A 14,385-nucleotide genomic window follows, 5' to 3' on the forward strand; every position below is an offset into this window, starting at 1 on the left:
AGTTTTGGTTATCTTTATTCTACCCCCTTCTTTTCCACTCCAACATATAAAATGTGCCAAGAGGCCAGCAGTGACTGAGCAGGACAAGCCTTGAATACCAGGCAAACAAATGGACCTTGGCATGGAGTGCTTGGACCACCTTCAGTATCCAGCATGGATTAAACCTCCACGCCAAATTCCATGAGGGATGTGCAGAACTGGATGAGGTTTCAGAGTTGATGGGCTTTGCTGCATTTTCAAAGTACCACAAACAAATCTCAGCTGTACTCTGTGACCACAGCCTGGCTCCTTGGCCTGGAGGGGTAATAATGCTGTACTGCAAGTATTGCACAGATCATCTGGAGCTGTGGAGTCCTTGCAGATGTCCGTGCCCCCTTTCTTCTGAGGCAGTATTGCACAATGTTCTTCATCCTGGAAGGCAGTGTTAAAAGTGGGAGTAATATTGCTGTTCTCTCCCCTTGAAAGTGCTTGTCAGACCTGCCAGGAGCAAGGTTGTGTGATGGTTGTCACAAGGGGTTTTGGGTGAAGGAAGAGACGAGATCTTTGACTCCATGATCAGAAGGCTTGATTTATTATTTTAAGATATATGCATATACTATAACTATACTAAAAAGAAAAAGAAGATTTCCAGAGGCTGCTACCTAAGCTAAGAATAGAATAGCAAAAGAATGATAACAAGGCAGCTCTCTCCTACTCTGTCTGAGAGAGCTCAGTTCTGGATTGGCCATCAACTACAAACATCTAAGATGGGCCAATCCAGACTGACTTGTTGCATTCTACAGCAGCACATAACCTATTGTTTATGTCTATCTCTGAGGCCACAGTTTCTCTCTGTGAAAAATCCTTTCTTTATGATTTTTCCTTCTGAGAATGTCTGCGACAAGGCTGGGGCTCATTGAGGGTTGTTGCCCCATTCAGGCTTGTTTTTGCTGGGCTGCATTTGGGTAGAAACCATGGAATCACAGCACCACTGAGCAGAGGATTGTGCCTGTGTGCCCTGGGCCATTGTCATGAGTGAATGTTTTATGGTTGCTTAAAGAATCACCAGCAAAAGTATCAGCAAAAGTAGGTTTAGTACAGAAGTGGAAGCTCCACAAAGTTGTTGGCAAGGTTCACTCTACTACTTACTACATGGTAAAAGCAAACTAAAATCTAAAACCAATCAATCTAAACCCAAAAATCAATCAAAAAATTATCTACATTGAGGCTGGAGGGGGGAAGGGGAAGGCTAGGAAAGGGCAAGGATAAAAAGGAAACACAGGATGAGTCACGAGGTTCAGAGCAGACCCCCTTGCAAAACTGAGCCCCAGACTTGACCAACAGTTTAGGCCCAAAGGTTTAACAGCACTGAACAGCATAAGCTGTTAAGCTTTTGCTGAAGTTAAACAATTTAACAATTTCATATAGCATTTACTTAAAAATCTAAAATACTTAATATAGGAGAGCAGCATCCACAGTGTATTTACTGTAGTGCATTCCCACTCACACACAGACCTGAAGGAGCCTGTACAAGGAACCTCTGAAGAATTCCCCTCGAGCTCCTGGAAATACATCAGATATCTTTGCATCTTCTCAACAGGCAGAGTTGAGCCTCAAGGAATGGTCATAATTCCTCCCCATCCTGGCCACAATTCAGGTCAGCAGCTTTCTTTGAAAGTTTGGTAACAAAAATGCTCTTCTGCTCAGGTTGTTATTCAGGCAAGAAAAACAGTTTTCCAAGGCTGGTTGTTAAGAATCAGGAGTTTGTTAGACAGCACAAGTTCCTGGGAGCAGACAGTGTTTCTGATAAGATTGAGAGTTGCTCAGCCCAGGTGCTGTTCTCAAGGCCAAGGCCTAACAAGCATTTCTGAGATCATAGTGCAGCTCAAGAGCTGGGGGAAGGCACCACCAGAATCCACCCTGTGACTAAAAACAACTTGTCTTGCTCCACAAAGTGGCCATGTCACCTCTTTCCTCTGTGCCTGTAAACAGAGATTTATTATGTCCAACTTAAAAATTGTGAGAAATTTTTGATCAGGTTAGCAAAATACTGTGATTTTTAAGACTGTTGAATGTGAGGGAACAATATTACATGTGCAAGGACATCAGTGGGACAGTGCTACCTGTCTAGCTAATATAAACACTTCAGCATATAAAACACTACAGTACATTAAGCATAAAATGACAGAAATCAGCAAAATTATAACAGGATGCAGTGTTAGATCTGGAATTCCTGTTGCAGTGGGTGACCACCCAAACACAATCCCACCAGTGATGTTCTTCATTTCTTATCACATGATATATCTATTCTGTATTTGATTAATAGTGGTAGGCCCTGTGTCCATTCCTTCAGACACCTGCCAGCAGTGAACACAGCTCTTTGTGCTGCAGTAATTTTTCCACCAGTGCAAGGTTCATTCCAGTGGGGATGAGCAGGAGATCTTGCTGGGCTGTGTAGGTAGAATGTAGCAATTCATGGGTTGTGACAGAGCTGAATAGTTGAAGTCATATCCTCTAATTTTGGAGAAAGCTACAAACCCAAATATTTGAATGATGGCTTATTTCTATAATGGTGTGGTCTCTATGGAATCACCAATAGTTCTTACTCTTCCCAATGTATATAAGTACATTACAAGCATTTCAGCAGGACATGTTTCAAAATTACAAACATTTTGTTCAGTGCCAAGACAAATGTCTTGGGCATTGGCATTGGTGTTACCTTCACAAATAAATCCCTGTTGTTCCTGTACAACACACACATCAACAGTGACAGCTTGCCATGTGTTCCCATTTTGTTGGCCCATGCTCTGTGTTGTATTGGAAATAATTCCATGGTGATTTAACCCCAGTGCAGTGGTTGGGTATGTGGGGTTTACCAAAGCACTGGGTATTGTTAAAGCAAAAGCTGTGGCTTTACTGTTGGTAGGGTTGTGGTGGTGTTCACAGGGGTCCCAGGACGAGGGAAGAGATGAGAATCTTGATTCCATGTTCCAGAAGGCTGATTTATTATTTTATTATATATATTATATTAAAAGAACTATATATATATACTAAAAGAACAGAAGAAATAATTTCATCAGAAGGCTAGCAAGGAATAGAAAAGAATGATAATAAAATCTTGTGACTGACCAGAGAGTCCGAGACAGCTGGACTGTGATTGGCCATTAATTAAAAACAACCACATGAGACCAATCACAGATGCACCTGTTGCATTCCACAGCAGCAGACAATCATTGTTTACATTTTGTTTCTGAGGCCTTTCAGCTTCTCAGGAGAAAATATCCTAACAAAAGGATTTTTCATAAGATATGTCTGTGACATAGGGTCAGAAGTGAAGTTAACTAGATGCTACCAAGGTTGAAATTCTCATTAAAACTTGTTTGCATTATCCTTGATTACCTTTTACATTTCAGTGGTCAGGGTAGCTCCATAGCTTTCCCTTTCAGTTGCTGCTGCAGTGAATTGTCTCCGGCACTGAGCTTGGATGCAGCTGTAGGCAGGGAGAATGCAGGCTCCAGAATGAGGAGGAGAGTGAAGAGGAAGGAGCCTGCTGGCTGTGCCCACCTTGCTCTATCTCCTGTCACCACCTCCCAGGTTGGACACCTGGGCCTGTGGGATCTGCCTGCCCAGGAGAGCAGGGAACCACTGCAGGGAATTGTGAGAGGTCCCTGTGGTTCCCAGCCCATCAGACATGGAGAAGATAAGAAAGTAGAAGCCACTGAAAGAGACATCACCAAAGCAGAAGCTCTTCCCAGCCCCTCTGGGTGCTCCCTCTGAGCCACCCCTTCCTTTGGGGTCACCATCCCTCATGCTTTTGGGGTGTTGCTGCCCCTTCTTGGCTGCTGAGGACGTGCTGAAGGCCAAGCCCTGCCCCTTGCCCTGTGCCAGCCTGGCCAGGCCCTTGCACTGCCCCTGGCTCTGTGCAGGCCATGGTGGGGACAAAGGACTCAGGCCCAGGGACCCTGCCCTGGGGCTCACCCTGCCCTGGGGCTCACCCTGCCATCCCCCTCTCCGAGGTCAGGGCTCTGTGCCAGGAGATGCACGAGGAGATCAAGGACTGGAAGGCAGAGCGCATGGCAGAGAACATCTGGAGCATCCAGGAGTCCCTTCGCTTGCTGAGCTGCCACTCTGGAGCTGCCCCTCACTGCTCTGCTCTGCTGCCCTGCAGCTCTTGGAGGCCCCAGGAAGGAAGAGTGGGAAGGGTGTGGAATTCCAGGAGTGGAATGTGGGAGCTCATCCCAACCCACCTGGAGCTCCCTACACTCCTGCCAGCATCTCTCCAGCCCCAGAGGAGGTGGCACCATGGTGTGCTGGACATGCTGCAGGATTTCCTGGTGGGCAGCAAGGCAGGAGGAGGAAGAGGAGGCCAAGGTCTGCCCGTGGAGCGGGACTGCAGCCCCCAGTACCTCGTGTGTGCCCCAAGGTCTCTGCTCCTGTTCCCTGCACATCCCACCAGGAGGCACAGCCTGGCACAGGCAGAGCCAGGGTACCTCCAGTGTGCTCTCTGTTTTCTGCTCAGAAAAGGGCTGTGCTCAGGGTGATGGGAGAAACAGCAGGAGCTGGTGACTGCCTGGGCCAGGCTGCATTGGATCCCACTCACCACAGCCCCTCCATCCCACCCCAGCCCTCCTTGGTGCACATGGGCCCCCAAAACCCTTGGCTTTTGAAATTCACCAAAGGCAAGCCCATGTCCTCCACCCTGGGGCATTCACCCAGGATCCCCCAGCACCCACAGCTCCATCCCATGGGTGCCCCAGCACGAGGCCCCCCAGCAGCACAGACCCTCTGCCCAGCAGTGTGGCTGGGACTCAGCTGAGTGCCTTGGGGACAGCGATGGCTTTGGGGACAGCTCTGGCACTGTTCCCTCTGGCTGTCACAGCCAGGAGCTGTGTGATGCCCTGGCAGCAGACCCATGTAGCCAGTGATGGAGCTGTGGGGGTGCTGGTGATGTCCTCCCAATGGCAACAGGTTTCTGTCATTCAGGGAGGCACCAGGAGTGGCAGCTCCAGGATGGAGCCCCTCTGAAGGAGCAGCTGCTCGTGGCTGCCCAGGACACACAGGGTTGGATGGGAGGTGGGGGCTCAGGGTCCCACAGCTGCCATCCCAAGCAGCCCTCACACCTCAGTCCTTGCTTGGTGAGCACCAGGACCCCCCTGCACCTGCACCATGACCTGGCTCTGGCAGCATGTGCCTTGAGAGGGTGGTGCTGGACCTTCAGGATGCCCTGGGGCTGGATTAAGGCAAAACAGCACCAAGCAGTCAATTAGAAAGTTGGAGTTTTTTGGCAGCAAGGTTTTAAACCTTGTGATAGTTGTATGAACTGTGGTGGCAACAATTTAAACACTCCTGAACAGCCTGTGGATTAAATTTCCCTGGACAACCTGTGGATTAAACTAAGGAACAGCCCACAGATTATTTCAACAGTGTGTGGATTAAAATTCTCTGAACAACATGTGGCAACTTTTTTGAGCAGCCCACAAATTAAACTTCCCTGATGAAAAGCCTGTGGATTACACAACTACCCCAATGGACAACTCGTGAGTTACATTTCCCTGAACTACAAACAGCAATTTCTTAACAGCCCATGGCAGCCACAATTTAAACTTCTAAGGAGAGGGAGGAAGGAAGGAGGAAAGGAAGGAAAACGCAGATAGAGGAAGAACTTGTGTCACCAGCCTGGGTTCCAGCACTGTCCTTGGTCTGATCCCTCAGGATGGTGAGTGCCCCCCAGCCCTTGTTCACTGTGGAATTTATAGACACTGCTCCTTGCACAGCCTCATTTTGTTATTCTTGAACTTTTCAGAACAGAGTTGGGGGTTCTTGTGGTTTCAGTTTCTCTCCCCCATCAGATGCAAGTGAAATGCTGTCTCAAACTTGTTCTTTGATAGTTTCCCAAGATAGGAATTTGGTCCCAGAAAAGCACTATCCTGCCTCCAAAAACCCCTTTTCCATCTGAACCTTCTCTCATTATTGTGGTAACATTCCTTTTCCCTTCTGCCTAGTCTTTGAGCATTAGCTCTTTCAGGTTTACACCAACTCCTTCAGGTGTTCAGTCTCTCACATTTCTCCCTTTGCCACATTGCCATTCCATTAACTTCCCGCTGGTTCTGTTCCAAAAGGGAAGTTGTTCAGTACATCCTTTAAATACAGCATGAGGTGCTGGAACTGCCATGCAAGGTCTCCATCAGACCCCAGAGAGCACCTGCCCCTTGTCAAGGGTCACAGCTGCTTTCTGTGTCCCTTCTCATGTCCCCAGGGAGCCAGGCTGTGTCCCTGGAGGCCCCTTGCTGCTCCTGGGCACAGGCTGTGCTCCCAAAGCCTCCAGCCCCAGCTCTGGGCTTGCCTCCTGTGGGGTACCCATGGTCAAAGTGGGGGCTTGGCAGGGCCAGCCTGGCCCCTGCTGCCCTCCTGGGAAGAGCAGGCAAAGGGTGAGAGGTTGATGGGCAGAAATGCAGCAGCAAGGGCAGGCCTGGGGCCCTCGGCCTGTCCCCCTGTCTTCAAGCCCCTGGCTCATGGAGCGAAACTCAAGTACCCCCTGAGAACCCAAAGACAAAAGCTGCTCTCCCCTAGAGACCCCCCAGCTCCCACAGCACACCCAGCCCCGTTTTGGCCTTGCCACCAAGCCCAGTTCCATGGGATGGGCTGCTGGGGATGCCCCTGAAGGAATTCCCACATCAGTAGGTTTTGGGAGCTTCCCTCTGTGGATTCACCATTGTCTGATACAAGCTGGGAAACCACAAATAGCCCATTTCCCCCATGGCACCTCCTTTATTTCGTAGCCAGCCAGTGGGTTAGACTGTGCTGGAGTGGTGGTGGAGAAACCAGGCTCAGCACCCCACACTTCCCTGAAAATGCCACAACTCCCTGCAGTGCCTGGCCCAGGAGCCAGGGTCCCCCCAGGAGCTCACCCAGGCCTCCTGTGCTCAAAGCTCCTGAGCTTTCCCAGAGCAGGGAGATGTCAGTGATCCCACTGCCTGGTGGTCAAACCTGCATTTTTAAAAGGGAATTTCTAGTTGATGGGTTTTGTAAGGATTTGAATGATGGATCACTCTGGTTCAAAGATTTTTCCCAGTGTTTGAGTCCTTTACTTCCTAGGCTTGTCTGGAGGCTTGTGTTTATCTGCTTTTCCCTGCTTGTATGGCTCTTTGCTTTGGAGTGAGGTGCTGAAACTCTGTGTATTGATGGAGTCAGCAGCAGCTTTCCACTGTTCCCACGTCTAAGGGAGAAGGGAAACTCTCATCCTTTTGAGACCTCAAAAATGAATGACTTGGAGGTGCTTCCTCTCGGGGGCTGGTCTCCTCCTGGAGTGTTCTGGAATGTTCCAGGCTGTGTGAGAACGTGGATCACCTCTCCACAGGGCACAGCTCTCCTGGGCAGGCTCAACTCACCCTGCGAGTGGCTCCTGGGGCACCAGCTGTGTAGTGGTGTTCTCAGGGGTCCCAGGATGAGGGAAGAGATGAGAATCTTGACTCCATGTTCCAGAAGGCTGATTTATTATTTTATTATATATATTATATTAAAAGAAAATTATATATTAAAACTGTACTAAAAGAATTGAAGAAAGGATTTCATCCGAAGGCAAGCAAGGAAGGGAATGGAATGATAATAAAATCTTGTGATTGACCAGAGTCTGAGACAGCTGGACTGTGATTGGCCATTAATTAAAAACAACCACATGAGACCAATCACAGATGCACCTGTTGCATTCCACAGCAGCAGATAATTATTGTTTACATTTTGTTTCTGAGGCCTCTCAGCTTCTCGGGAGAAAAATCCTAGCAAAATGATTTTTCATAAAATATGTCTGTGACACCACCTGCCCAATGTGAGCTATCCTTGGAGTAATTTTGGGGCTGCAAGTGGTAGAGGCTGGAGGTGCTGTGGCACATGGTCCCTGCAGCTCCTGTTGGTTGCTGGAACCAGGACATCAGCAGCAGCAGGGGACAATGGGGACATTCCACACAGGGCTGAGCCATTGCTGTGTAACAATGGGCACCCTTTGCCAGGGCAGGGGGACACTGTAAAGGGGGACTCAAGTGGCACAGGCCCTGGAACAAGGAGGAGACCGAAGAAGAAGGAACCTGTTGGCTGTGCACCTCTTCCTCTTCCTTCTCCTCCTTCTAACACCACCTACCACCTCCCACCCTACCTGTTCCTCTCTGGAGCAACAGCACAAGAGGCTCCTGTTCCTGGCAGTTCTGTGCTTTTGGACAGACAGCAGCAATGGAAACGTTCACGCTGGGCCAGATGCTGGAAATTGCCCTCGGGTCATCGAGAGCTGGAGCTGTTGACTTTGAGCAGCTGCACAACCTCCTGAATGCATTGCTTCTGCACCTGGGCCTGCGGGATCTGCTTGTCCAGGAGAACGGGGAACCCCTGGAGGGGGCTGAGGAAAGCCCTTTTGCTTTCCTTAAGGACTTAAAGGAGAGAGTGGAAGCCAATGAAAAAGAAATCGCTGAGGTAGAGGCTCTTCCCAGCCCCAGGTGCTCCCCCCAAGCTGCCCCCTCCTCTGGGGTCTGAACCCTCTCATGCTGCTGGGGAGCTGCTGCTGAGCATGTGCTGAAGGCCAAGCAGTGCCCAGGCCAGGCCCTGAACTGCCCCTGGCTCTGTGCAGACCATGGTGGGTGCAAATGACCCAGGGACCCTGCCCTGGGCTCACCCCACCATCCCTCTCATAGGTCAGGGCTATGTGCCAGGAGCTCCGTGAGGAGGTCAACCTGGTGAAGCTGGAGCAGTCCCAGATGGCAGAGGACATGCAGTATATGCTACAGAATTTTAGCATGGTGAGCTGCTACTGCTGCCCCCTTGAGCTGCCCCTCACTGTGCTGCCCTGCAGCCCCTGGAGGCTCCCAGCATGAAGGGCACCAGGAGGGAGGAGTGGCGAGGGTTTCCTGAGAGTGGAACGTGGGTGCTCATCCCAACCCACCTGGAGCTCATCCCAACGCACCTGGAGCTCATCCCAACGCACCTGGAGCCCCCCACTTTCCTTCTGCCAGCACAGCCCCAGGGAGGACAGAAGGGCACCACTGCCTGCAGGTCAGGCCGGTGCTAGAGGTCACTGCCTCCCTCAGACAGGGCTGCTGAGGCATTTGTGAACTAAACAGCCATCAAAAAAAAGTAACCTGGGTCCAGGGAGGGTGAGGAGATAAAGGACCCCCTGGGAAATACAGGCACAGCCACTTGGCATAGCCCTGTCCAGGATCCCTGTGTCTGGTGTCCAAGTTGATTTGCAAATGTCCCTTTTGAATCCTGCTCCTGTGTTCTGACTCCTGTCCCTGTCCTCGCCCTACTCCAGGAACAATTCCAGAACATGATGGATGAGCTCCGTAACCAGATGATGGAGTCTCTCATGGTATGTCCTTGAGCACACCCAGGGCAGGGTCCCCTCACATCAGGACATGGTCCCCAGATGTTCTGGGGGGGATGGGGTGGGGGTCAACACTCCTCTGGATCCATCCTGCCCCCAGTTACACAGATGGCTCTGGTGCCTCCCTTCCCAAAATAAAATCTGGAGAAGAGGCTGATGCTCTCCCCAGCCCTAGAGGAGGTGAGAAACGCGTGCTGGGACGTGCTGGAGGACATCCTGGTGGGCAGGAAAGCAGAAGGAGGAGGAAGAGGAGGTCAAGGTCTAGCAGGTGGAGTGGGATCACAGCCCTCTGCACCTCCAGCCACTCTGCACCCCAGCACCTCTGCTGAGGTTGCTCAGGACTCCTCTTCCCTGGGCATCCCACCGGGAGAAGGACCTGGCATAGGGTGAGCCAGGGCAGCTCCTCAGCTGGCCTCACATGTGCTCCCAGCTTGTTTTCTGCCCAGAAAAGGGCCATGTTCAGGATGGTGGGAGAAACAGCCAGAGCTGGTACCTCCCTGGGTATGGCCAGGCTGCGCTGGCATCACACCACAGCCCCTCTTGCTCAGCATCAGGCAGGACCATGGCTCCCAACCTCCAGGTCTCTGGAGTGGTGGCTGTGACTGGGGGACAGCAGGGCATGTCACAGGGCAGGGATGGGATGCTGAGTTCCCGTTGCTGGAGGCGAGAATACCTTGCTGTTGTATTAGATGGCATCAGTCAGGTGTTTGCTGATAACCCCTGGGTTGGCTGTGAAAACCACGGTCATGGAGGTGCCCAAAGGGCTAAACTGGCTGGGGAGGAACATTTTGAAGTTCAGCACAGGGAAGTGCAGGGTCCTTCACCTGTGGAAGAACAGCCCCAGGCACCAGCCCAGGCCGGGACTGAGTGCCTGGAGAAGCAGCTCTGTGGGGAAGGAGCTGGGGCTCCTGGTGGCCAAGGAGCTGCCCATGAGCAGCCCTGTGCCCGAGGGCACAAGGAGGGCACTGGTGTCCCGGGGTGCGTAAGGAGAGCATTTCCAGCAGGTCAGGGGGCGATGCTGCCCCTGTGCCCAGCCCTGGCCAGGCCTCCCTTGGAGCAGTGTCCAGCTCTGGGCTCCTCGGGATGGGACACGGAGCTCCTGGAGCAGGTCCTGTGGAGGGCCACAAAGATGCTCTGGGGACTGGGGCAGCTCTGTCCTGGGGAAGGCTGAGGGTGCTGGGGTTGTTCAGCCTCAAGAGGAGACACTGAAAGGGAACCAAGGCTGGGAGGCTGATGCTGAGCATCCAGGGGGATCTGTGCCTCAGTTTCCCCAGGAAGAGCTGGGTTGGGAGGCTGGCTTGGGGATCCTGAATGCAGCCCAGTGTGGTAGCCAGCCCATCCTCTCCTCTCCAGTCTGCCATGAAGGAAATGCTGGGCCTGGGACCTAGCTCCCGAGACAAGAAGTCTGGCCAGCTCCTGGAGGAGGATGACCTCGGAGACCTGATTGTCATCGGCAATGAAAGTACCTCTGGGCACAGCTGGGGGGGAGCTGGACACGGGGAGGGCGCAGGGGGGCTGCAGACTGCTGGCTTGTCCCCCAGCCATGCTCCCCCTGCCTCCCCTGACCCTGCGCAGCTCCCTCTGGTTTCTCCTTCCAGTTCCCCTCGTGGAAAAGCCCAAGACACCAAAGCGTGGGGAGAGCCAGCCTGCCAGCCCTGGTGGCAAGACAGAGGGCAAAGAGAAGGATGAGGCTGCCAGCAGTGACATGCTCTCCATTGGGGAAAGTGACACGGGACAGAGTGACAAAGCACAGAGCAGGGCACGGGGTGCCATGGCACCGAGGGGCGTGGGACAGAAGGACCTGAGGCGAAATGTGCAATCGGGTGACACAGGACAGAGTGACACGGAACAGAAGGACATGGGTGTGGGAAGGAGTCTGCGATGGAGCAGCAGAGGACGGATGGACGTGGGACAGGATGACATGGGACAGGATGACATGGGACAGAAGGACATGGGACAGAAGGACATGAGGCGAAGCATGCAACGGAGCGATGCAGGACAGAGTGACGTGGGACAGAAGGGCGTGGGGAAGAGTGTGAGATGGAGTGACAGAGGAGGGACTGACATGGGACAGGATGACATGGGACAGGCTGACATGGGACAGGATGACATGGGACAGGATGACATGGAACAGATCAAGCAGGAAGAGATGGAGATAGACATCTCTGAGGTAGAGGCTCTTCCCAGCTCCCTGGACAGTCCCCCTGAGATGATCAGCACGAGAGAGATCAAGGAAGAAGAGATCAAGATGGGCATCTCCAAGGTAAAGGCTTTTCTCAACCCCGTGGGTGCTTCTCCTCCTTTGGGGTCTGCACCCCCATCGTGCTGCCCTTAGAGCAAGGTCTGGTTTAAGACCAAGCTCACAGTGGCACAGGGGGCTTCCTTGAGGGAAAGGGGTGGAGTTCTGGGGACAAGAGCTGGGGCTGAAACACTGCTCGGCTTGCTCAGGCTCCTCCCCATGCTCAGACAAAGAGTTCAGATGGCGCCACCTCAGAAATGCATCCAAGAGCCCCTGGCAGCCGTGTCCCAGTCCAGAGGGTGCAGTCAGTCCGAGGCCACCCAGGATCCCAGGACCTCTGGGTGCCAGCCGACAGCGTGGCTGGGACCAGCAGGTGAGTGCCACGGGGACAGCAATGGCTTTGGGGGCAGCACTGGCCCTGTTCCCTCTGGCTGGGCCCATGTGGTGCCCGGCTGCTGGATCCGTTTATCCACTGATGGAACCGTGGGGATGCTGATGAGGGTTTCCTCCCACTGGCAGCAGGCTCCCAACACCCAAGGAGGCTCGTGGAGAAGGCGGCGTCAGGATGGAGGCATACCCAGCTGAAGCTGGCCTGTAGGTGCAAGTGTGGGGGACAGTGGCTTGTCCCCTGGCACGGCTGGGACACGCAGTGCCAGAGCCAGGTCGTGACCTGCCCTCCTGGCAGGGCACAGGGGGGTCCTGGGTGCTGACCAAGAGAGGACCAAGGTGTGAGGGCTGGTTGGGATGGTGTGGGAGTCACAGGTGTGGGAGCCTGAGCCCTCCACCTCCCATCCATCCCTGTGGGTCCTGGGCAGCCATGAGCAGCCTCCCTGTTTTGGAGGCACCAGTGGGACCGAGGTGAGCGTGTCCCAGGCTGGGAGCATCCCACCCCAACAGAGGGCACAGGAACCCCCTCCTTGTCCCCTTGCCATGGGACTGGGTACCCTGGGAGCCATTCCCATAGCAGTGGGTTTTGGGACCGGCCCTCTGTGGGTTCACTATTGTCCAATATGAGCTGGAGCTTTGTCCCAGGTGGGACTCCACAACTTGCCCATTTCCCCCTCCACACCCCCTTTATTTTGTAACCAGCCAGTGGGTTGGACTGTGCTATGGTGGTGGTGGAGAATTCAGGCTCAGCACCCCATGATTCCCCTGAAAAGGCTGGAACTCCCTGCAGTGCCTGGCCCAGCCCTTCTCTCCCTGCTCTAGGACGTTCCTGAGGGTTCCCTCTTCCGAGTACACCCCTTGTGACCCTCTGGTGAAGATGTCTGCACAGTGAGTGGCACCAGCACCGGTGCAAGGGGGTGGGACAGGGGCAGGTGGGTGCTGGCAGTGCCCTGCAGTGTCAGGGCTGGCTCGTGTGGCCCCTGTCACCCACCCGTGTCCCCTGTCACTCTCCCAGACGCCCTGGGTTCCTCCCGTCCACGCCGCCGGCCTCCCCCGGGCTCTCCATGCGCCTGCCCCGCCTCCGCAGGCAGGAGCAGAGGTAGGGGGACCTGGGGACCCTCCCCGGCCCTTGTCCCGGCAAGCAGAGCTCTTCCCTGGGTGGGTGGAAGGGGCTGGAGGTGCCCAGGCAGAGAGGAGCCGCAGAGGCCCAGCTGGGCTTGCCCCAGGTCAGAGGGGTTTTGCAGCCCCCCGTGCTGCCCTGTCAGGCCCTGAAGCCACATGGGATGAGTTGTGCCTGGTGGCAGCCCCAGCTCAGGCTTGATGGGGGCTTGGTGGAAGCAGTTCCCAAAATCAAGCCCTGGAGCTGGGACAGGCCCTGCTCCTGCCTCCTGGTGTCCCCTGCAAAGGGCACCAGGACCTGTCACGGCCGTGGGCAGCTCTTGGGGCAGCGGGGAAAGGGCAGACCCTGCGGGGCTGGGTGGGCAGGGCGAAACTGGCTGGGGAGGAACATTTCGAAGTTCAACAAAGGCAAGTGCAAGGTCCTTCACCTGTGGAGGAACAGCCCCAGGCACCAGCTGCAGCAGCTGGAGGAGGGGAGCACCCCCTGCACCCTTCCCTGGCACGGCAGGTTGAAGCACAGAGTGCCAGGGCGCCGGGCTCTGAGCACCCTGTGCCCTGTCCCACAGGGACGAGGCAGCCGAGGGCTATTCCCGCCGATCCCCGATGTACTCCGGGGGCAAACACACCAGCGCCATCCCCGTGCAGCGCATGGAGCCCCTCCTTCCGGACCCCAACCTGGTAGGGATGGGGAAGGTGGGGACACACACGGCACACCGAGGCTGGGAGAGTGATGCTGAGCGCCTGGGGGAGCATCCGTGCCTCAGTGTCCCCCGGAGGAGCTGGGTGGGGGATGCTGAATGCAGCCCAGCGTGGCAGAGCCAGCCCATCCCCTCCTTCCCAGCCCGGCACGTGCGAACTGATGGGCAAGGATGGAGTCGTGTACCGGGGCCGGATTGTCCCGGAATGAGCAAGCAACGCCAGCCTGCAGAAATAAAGGGTAACCAACCAACAGCCTGTGCCTCCTGAGTGGAGCAGATCTGCCCTTCGTGCACAAGGAGGGGTTGGCAGCATCCCCTGTCCTGCACACGGCCCCTGTGAAACCCAGGCTCTGTGTCAGCCCCGGGTGTCGTGCAACCCCTGACCTGACTTGGGCCCCACTTGTGCCCTGCCAGGGGACCCCCAAAAGGGGGACAGCAGCAGGAGGAGGAGGAGGAGGAGGAAGAGGAGCTCATTTGCTCCCGGAGAAGGGGGAAATGGGGACCTCAGCGGGAAGGGCAGCAGCAGAGCACAGTTTGATGCCGAAAGCAAATCCCAGCCCAAGCCGCTGGGATGAGCATGGCTGAGCTGCCTTCCT

At 54.4% G+C, this 14,385-nt stretch overlaps 1 protein-coding gene across 1 annotated transcript in view; it reads left to right on the forward strand.

Moving 5' to 3' along the window:
• CASKIN2 (CASK interacting protein 2) overlaps positions 1-14,385 on the forward strand; it is a 648,645-nt gene that overhangs the window by 31,433 nt on the left and 602,827 nt on the right. The gene's annotated exons all lie outside the window — the stretch shown is intronic.

This window comes from Camarhynchus parvulus, chromosome 18 (genome assembly GCF_901933205.1).
Source record: "Camarhynchus parvulus chromosome 18, STF_HiC, whole genome shotgun sequence".
NCBI lineage: Eukaryota > Metazoa > Chordata > Aves > Passeriformes > Thraupidae > Camarhynchus > Camarhynchus parvulus.